The sequence below is a fragment of the Alnus glutinosa genome, chromosome 11, assembly GCF_958979055.1.
Source record: "Alnus glutinosa chromosome 11, dhAlnGlut1.1, whole genome shotgun sequence".
Taxonomy (NCBI): domain Eukaryota; kingdom Viridiplantae; phylum Streptophyta; class Magnoliopsida; order Fagales; family Betulaceae; genus Alnus; species Alnus glutinosa.
Window position 1 is genome coordinate 12,962,862 of NC_084896.1, and position 8,553 is coordinate 12,971,414.

General features: G+C 37.5%; 1 long non-coding RNA gene across 1 annotated transcript; it reads right to left on the reverse strand.

Annotated features, from left to right (window-relative positions):
* Window positions 1-276: 276 nt before the first annotated feature.
* LOC133881373 (uncharacterized) lies at window positions 277-1,911 on the reverse strand. The gene is made up of 3 exons (XR_009902497.1): window positions 1,824-1,911; window positions 1,054-1,087; window positions 277-463 (listed from the first exon to the last, which is right to left on the reverse strand). It is a non-coding gene; the product is annotated as an uncharacterized LOC133881373 (long non-coding RNA).
* Window positions 1,912-8,553: the final 6,642 nt, after the last annotated feature.

The following is an 8,553-nucleotide window of genomic DNA, read 5'->3' on the forward strand; positions in this document are numbered from 1 at the left end:
AAGGCATAAGTGAAAATTTTGATTTCCACGTGACATTACGACCTCATCAGAGTTAAATATTGGCAGCAAAATATTTTTTTTTCTTTACAATGACACATCATAGCTGATTGAATATGTAACGCCCCAAATTTGAACCAGCAAATTCGTAAGCAGAAACCTCCGGTTCCCACGTGACGTTACTATATCAGAGATAACCTCTCACAGCGGAATATATTTTTGTCCAACAGGCTTGGATTAAATAACACATTAGAGCTTTTTAAATTAAATACCTCTAGATATTCATTAGAAAATACTTATAACAGATACAAGGAAACAGGTGTCCATAATGACACAAAAGAATACATATAAATCATTAGCAATCTTGTCAACATAAAATGCTATAAACACAGAAGACTACAAACAAAATATAAACTATGCGTCCTTAGCTATAAAACCTCTTGAGTTCTGGTCTTTGTCTATTAACCTGCATTAACGGAATATATATATATATATATATATAGAAACAAAAACACAAAACAACCAAAGTGAGTCCACTGTTTCCAATAATAAGGTGAATACTGATTTACTTAATAAATTCCTTAACATGCAGATATGGCTTTATAGCCACGCGTATAATGCAAATGTATGGGTTGTATGAATATGCATCGTAGTAACCTTTTAGTTTGGTATTTTATGATCATCTTTCTTCAGACTCTCGTACCCAGGGCCATTAAATCCCTGTTCGTTTACGCCCGTTGCCTCACACTTGATGTCTTAACTGTTTTTACTGGAATCCTACCGGTCCCAGCATTAGTTGTTATTAGAACTTCGGACTCGCACTTTTTAGGGTTCACTGATGAGCCTTACTCCCCCTAGCTACTACATCAGCTTTGTTCTTTTCTAACCCCCCAAGTCAACTGATGAAATGGCTATCTTATCAGCCGTTATTTTTTATTAGACACAACATGCTATGCATGATCGGCCACATGCAATGAACAAATTAAATAGAACAATAAACACAATATTATGGAAAAATCCACCAGCTTCGTCCTCAGTAAGTATAGAAATACTTACACTCTTCTTCGTGTAGTTCCTTTAAACTTCTTTTCTGCATATAAATCCATCCATGCAATAATATATTTATCAATCATCTATCAAACAAATCATTGTTTATAGACCCTCATCTTTTTATATTTATTATTCATCACTTCATTACGTTTGAGACGATCACTCGTAATAAATCTTAAAACCTTGGTTCATGATTTGGTGACGAGGCTATATAACCAATGCTACCAAATATGAACTTGAAGGATTAAAATATATCATAAGGACAATAAGGAATAAATACGATCAACTCATGAGAATCATGAGGACAATGAAATGAAAAGGGAATATAAATACGATCAACTCATGGAAGTCATGAGGACAATGAAATATAAAAGGAAATATAAATACGATCAACTCATGAAAGTCATGAGGACAATGAAATATAAAAGTAAATATAAATACGATCAACTCATGAAGTCATGAGGACAATGAAATGTAAAAAGGAAATATAAATACGATCAACTCATGAAAGTCATGAGGACAACGAAATATAAAAGGAAATATAAATACGATCAACTCATGAAGTCATGAGGACAATGAAATATAAAAGCAGTTTATAAATACGATCAACTCATGAAAGTCATGAGGACATTGAAATATAAAAGTAGTTTATATTACTTCTATTTTTAATTCTTTTTATCTCATAAGCTTATTGGGTCTTTAAACAACTCATAAAACAAGTAATGAAATCAAAACCTATATCATCAAATTAATGAAATTAATGATTAGAAGCTTACCAAAATACTTCTTAGCACATACTTCAAGTCTTGAACCACACAAAACTACACAAATCTCACAATTTTCTCTCTTGGTTGTAGGTGTGTGAGTGAGTGAAGCTTAATGAGTATTGCATCTTCCACCATGGTTCTTATTTATAAGAGAATGAATGGTTAGGATCAAGTAGATACATTTTGATCTAATGGATGAGAATTGGTGCATCTTAGCCTTATCTCCAAAGCACATGGGTTTCATCATCACTAAGGTGGTGCATTCTAGATGTGGGATGTGGGCAACACTTGTGGTGATGAGTGCACACATTAGAGGAAGTGGGTGATGAGTTGTCCAAATCAAAGGAAGTATTAAATAATGCTATATATGAATTTTCGTCCAAATAGAGGCCATCTTACTCCAAACAACGTTTTGATGGTCAAATCTAATCCGATCGCTGTGAAATTTTGAGAGTAGATAGATGACGTCAAGACGAACACTTTCTCTTTTTGGTTCAACTCAATCCGAGTTCGTTATGACTTAGGTTGGGTCAATCAAAGTTTCTGGTTTACTTTGACAAGTTAAACCAAGATATTGTTTAGACTACTTTCATTTTATGATTACTCTAGATTCTATTCTAGACATCCTTCATTCTTATATCATAAGAGGGGGAGGGAATAAATGTAGTGGGATGTTGCACTAGGTGTTGAATCATTATATCCTCCACTAACATATTTAATCATCTAACACACATTAATTAATGGCATTTCTTTAAGGTATAAAAATAGGTCTTTCACATGTTGAGTTGGGTGATGACTCATGTAATCATCATGATCATAGGAAGATAACATGTGATAGATGGGTTGGGTTTGTGGATAGCAATTAGAATGGGTTGGGTTAAGTCCACAGATGGCCCATTAATGAATAATGTGAATTTCCGTCCAGAACAGGGGTTGTATTTTTGACGGATGTTTTCATGGCCTTAACGATGTCCAAACATCATGAAATTTGGAGGGGACCTAGAGGACTTCAAAACGAGTGTCTCCATTTTTGAATCGACCAAAATGGAGTTCGTTTGACCCTGTTTCCGTTATTCCAAAGTTTAAGGTCTGTTTTGAGTTTTTATCAAATTGCAACTATAAACGTTTCTAAAAACAGAAATACATTATTTATTTTCATAAATAATCATAGTTATTCTTTTGCCTTATTAAAAGTGTTTTAAAATTAATTTAAACCATTATAAATTATGTCTTAAAATCTGGGGCGCTACAGAATAACCTCAACATATAAAATAATTGTAACGCCCGAGATTTTAAGATATAAAATATTATATCTTAAAATAGAATTTATGACCTAAAAATAAGGCAAAAGAATAAATATGAATATTTATGAAAATAAATATTCATTTGTTAAGACACATTTATAGTTCCAATTTAATAAAAGTTCAAACGGACGTTAAACTTTGGAATGACAGAAACAAGGTCAAAAAAACTCTGTTTTGGTTGGTTCAAAATCCAGAACGCTCTTCTTGAAGTCTTCTATCTACCTTCCAAATTTTATAATTTTTGGACTCCGTTTAGGGTGCGAAAACACTCATGAAAAATACTACTCTTGATTTGAATGAAAATGTAACATTAATAATTAATGGGCCCATTTTAGTTCTTCTTGAACCCAGGACAATCCACGTCCATCTCTGCACTTTAAAGAAACCAACACAATCCATTTCTTAAACACCAGAAGGCTGGAAACGATTGAACATGATTTAGTTAATAAGCTAAAGTTAATCTAGTTAGAACCAAACTCCTCATCTCTTAAAGATAGAAACTGGTGGTTTGTAGTTGGCCGCATTCTATTGGACAAAATCACTTCATTTTAATGATGCTTTTTAACAGGGATTCCGCTATTCAGAAGTTTTTCCAGAAGATTCTGCACAGTTTGCAAGTCAGAAAATTCGGTTCCCTGCCAGCCGTCCAGACGACGTGTCATACCATCCGGACGCCCAGCTGTCCAATGCATCAGCCGTCTGGACCGTTCGGACGCACATCAGACTAAAGCATCATCCGTCCGAATGATGTGGATTCCCGTCCAGACCTTCCTCTGTGTCGAGAAGCTTTGAACTGCTCCAGCTTTCATCCATCCGGACGATTCAACAGCCCGTTCGGACAACCCTCAGTGTTCGATCAAGGATCAGGATTTCTTTCCAAAACACATGAAAATTATTGGACTTCTAATTTTAACAACTGTGTGTGAACAGTGTGCAACAAAATATTAAATGCAGAATTAAAGGAGACAAATATTTTGTTGACAAAGTGGAAACTTAATTAAGAGAAAAACCACTCCGGGGCAGCCAAACCCAGGATATCCACTATTCAGAAGACAAGACTAGATACAAAGTAGTAACACTCACATACCCCTGATGGAGTGGTCGTACCTTGCTTTCTAATGTGTAACCCAACACGAACGCCTCCCAACCAGGTCTCCTACCTGAAGAGGTCTTCAATGGAATTCTTTACCTTAGGGCCAACCCCTAAGATAGACTTCACAGCTGATCAAATCACACACTAGCAAAAGCTAGAGAGCTAGCAAATCTTCAATATCTCCCTAAACACCTTCTCTAAGCTATAAGGAATTCACTATTGAATTCTGTGTCGAATGCATGCCTAGAACCCCTTATTTATAGGCTTTAGAAGCCCTAATTTGAGTAAAAAATGGAGTCTCTAGCACGCGCTTCCGGATGGGAGCCTTGGCCGTTCGGACAGGCAACTTTTTCCTTGTCCGAATAGCAATTCTAGAATTTTCGTAGGGCCATCCGGATGCTTGATGTTTCCGTCAAGACGGGAGCCGTCCAGACAAGTATAATGGCAGTCAGAACCATCTATTTTACATAAAATTTTGTTAGCTTTCAAACGACGCCAATTTCGTCCCAATCCAATATTTGAGTAAAACGTTATGACCAAAATACCGGAGGGTGTCCGGACGGCTTGACCGAGCGTCCGGATGGTCAACTGCAACCACCTTTCCAAAGTAGCACTGAAAGCTTCCATAACAAGGCCACGTCCGGATGGTGTTGCCCTAGCATTCGGACGGTAGCACTTCGGCTGCACCTAATTACCATAATAAAGCTTGGAGCATTCGGACCTTGAAGGCTGATGTCCGGACGTTTGAATTGGTGCACGCAATTTACATATATGATGCTTGATCGTCCGGACCATGAAGACTGACGTCCGGATGGTTGAACTTTGTATGCACGTCTTGCCTTATAAAGGACATCGTCCGGATGGGATCACACATCATCTGGACGGTTGTAGCCATCTTCCAATAACTATGTCTTGAGACAAAAACCCTAATGCTTGTCAAACACCGAATGGCGTCCGGATGGTATAGCCACGTCGTCCGCACGGATGCACTTGAACGTTGGGATCTTCTTGAACTCTGATGAGCGTCCGGACGATTTACCATTACGTCCGGACAAATGCAAACTTGAACTGTTTGAAGCTTCTAGACACTGATGGGCGTCCAGACGTAAAGTTCTCGTCGTCCGGATGGATTATGCTTTGACAGATGAGCGTCCGAACGGAATACCACGTCGTCCGAGCGGATGTTGCTGACTAATGAGCGTCCGAACTGTATAGCCATGTCGTTCAGACAGCTGACAGGGAACCAAAATGAACTTCCTTAAAAACTTCATAGAATCTTCTTGAAGAACATAGCTGAAGAGTAGACTCTGGATAAAGTAGTATCCCTGTGAAAGCAGCAACATTACATAGAAGTGATTTTGTACAATAGAATACAGCCAACACAAAAACTAACAAACTACCCCTTTGGCCATTCTGGGACAAAAATCACTTGACCGGTTAAAAATACAATCCCGGTCCAAACAAAAATTACTCCCCCTTTTTTGTCACAAAGGGAAAAAGGGTCAAACAGAGTAATGAGAAAAACCACACAACAATTACTCCCCCTCAATGTCCTAGACAAGAGTCTGCAAGTGGCCCAAAAGAGTGGAACAAAAATCCTCCATGTACCAAATCCCACTGATCCACTGAAATCAAGTAGCAGAGAGAAATCTGTATAAAAAGCTGGATTTGTACTACTTCAGCTTCTAGCTTAGGAAGCCAGGAACCATGGACTGAAATATCTTCAATCTCTTGATTTTGCAAAGCCTGAAACTGGTTATCCTTTGATTGACATCCTCTAAGGAACTGGTTCGCTAGATAAATGAGGAGATTCACCACTGAACTTCTAACTGAAACAGATCTGAGGGAATGCTAAGGAAGGCTCTGCATGAGCTAGGGGAAAAAGCTCATCTTAATCCTGAGACCTTTGGAATTTGAACATCCGACTTCAACAACTGTCAATTTTCCAAAGGATCCATCTGTCAGATATTGTGCTGGGAGCTGCTGGATGACATATTCCTGAAAAGATTTAAACATAAATATTTCCAAAAATAACACCACAAAGAGATATTAGATCCAGTTAGTCCCAAAAAGAAGGTGATATTATGACAGCTATCAATTGGATGCCCAAGTAGTACAAAAGCAAAGATAGCAATCCAAATGACCCAAATATATCAATATCAACCCAACACACAGACAAAGTAGGATTTTCATGCACATTATCTCAAGAAAATATCCCAACAAATATTCCAATATTCTAAAAGCACAAAAACTTAAAAGAATAATAGAAGACACAATTAAGATCATGGGATCATGGGATGGAATAATAGAAGACATAATAGAAGACACAATTAAGATGTGCAAAGAATGCCAAAATCTCGAGAGAAATCCACGAGAAAAACACACAACATGCCATGATAAATCAATAAAAATGTAAAGATGTGTGTATGACAGAGAAAGAGATGCAAGTCTTAAACCTGTAGAGATCCCGTCTGGACATGGCATCCAAACGGCTACTGCTAGGACAACGTACAGCAAGACCGCGCTCATCCGGACGTAAGAATAGGTCCGCCCGGACGCTTCACACTAAAAATCTGAAACTGGAGAAAATTTTGCAAAAAAATATTTTTCCCAAAAGTTTGATTCAAAACACGCATGTATAATCAACTGATAAAATAGTCAAATAGCATTGTAAAAATATGTAAAGATATAAATGAAAGTTAAGTATTCAATAAGCACAAATTTCCCTGCAGATAGAAATTTTAAATAGATTACTCAACTCATGCAATGCGTGTGTGTATGAAGACTTTCTCAATAAGGTATGAAATTCACTGATATGACAAAACGCAACCAGATTTTCCAAGCAAGAGAGAAAATCAATGAAAGATCAGCCAAAAGTCAAACCTTATTACTAGGGTCTATCCACCCTCATCTGATACACTCCCCCTAAGATGCAACACCTAATTGTTTTACTTGTACCATGTAGGACAAGGTAAACTTTTACTTGCACCATGAAGAACAAGGCTTATTTCAGCAAAGAAGCAGTGAATGTAAGCATATAGCACAGAAAACTGAAGAGTTACTGCTTGATTCTAGTGATGTTGCAACCTAGAGAGTGCCAGAATTTTTAGGCTCTAGGTTCAACTAGCATGTGGTCAATTTGACCATCTTAATCAAAGACATCTCTCTCATTAGAATTTCTAGAAGCAAGAAGTCAGAGAGGAAAATGATGTACCTTAGGGGAGTCTTGGATAGTGCACATTTTTATCGCATGAGGAAAGTAACTATCTATCATTAAGATGCAACAGGAAAACTTAGCAGATATCATGCATGAACTCTCAATCATATATAAGCATATTTAATCAATGCACAATGAACTGAGATATCAGGCAAAAACACATGCAATATCTGAATAGCTATCAAGAGAAAAAAATAAAATTTCATATCTTCTCCCCAAATTTCTTTTATTTTTTATTTTATTTTATTTTTTTGTTGAAAACCAATAAATAGAAAAACAACAAAGACATGCTTCTGGAAAAGGAAATGACATCTAATCCTAGCATGTAAGGTAAAACCAAACTTGTCCTCAGGGAGAGAGGTTTAGAAATACCAAGACAAAAAAGCAGCAACCCAACGTGCTTTAATTGTCATCCCAATAAAAAAAATCTGCAGAAGTTTCTCAAGATAACAAGAGAGAAATATGCGGGATAAAATAAACAGTTCCTCAAACAGAATGCAAGGGATGAATAAGATATGTCAAGATAGACAATGCAATGCAAACATACCTGACATGCACTAGGATCTAGGAACCAAAATCATTGGCATGGGAGATATAACCTACTAGGTGAGTCGACTCCCCCTCAAAGGGTGAATGGTCTCATCCTTCTTGACCCATACCTGCTTAAGCCGTGGAGATGGTTTGTGGGTCATGTCCATGTTGGCCATACTCCTGAGCATACCTTGTATTAGGCTCAGCAATCCTTCATAGCCATGGCTGCCATTGGGCTTCTGCGGCTTTCTCTTGTAGCGCCTAGATTTGTTCTTCTTTGATTTGCCACTTTGATTGGCAGGAACAAACTTCTGCTGATGCCGTGGAGCCTGAAGAGCCATCGGAGGTGTAGCTCTTGTTGGCAGCTTCCTCTGAACCTTCAACTTTTAAAGTTGTGAACATTTGGGTCGGATGTGACCGGTGATGACGCAGTGATGACAGGTAGGCTGGCTTCTTTTGTTTGAATGCTTCTTGACATTCTCTGCAGAATTATGATTAGCATTCTTACAAATAACATTGCCCTTACATTTTGTATGTCTCCTATGAGGAGGGACATATTTTGATGAGAAAGAATCTTCAACTTCACTTTTCCTC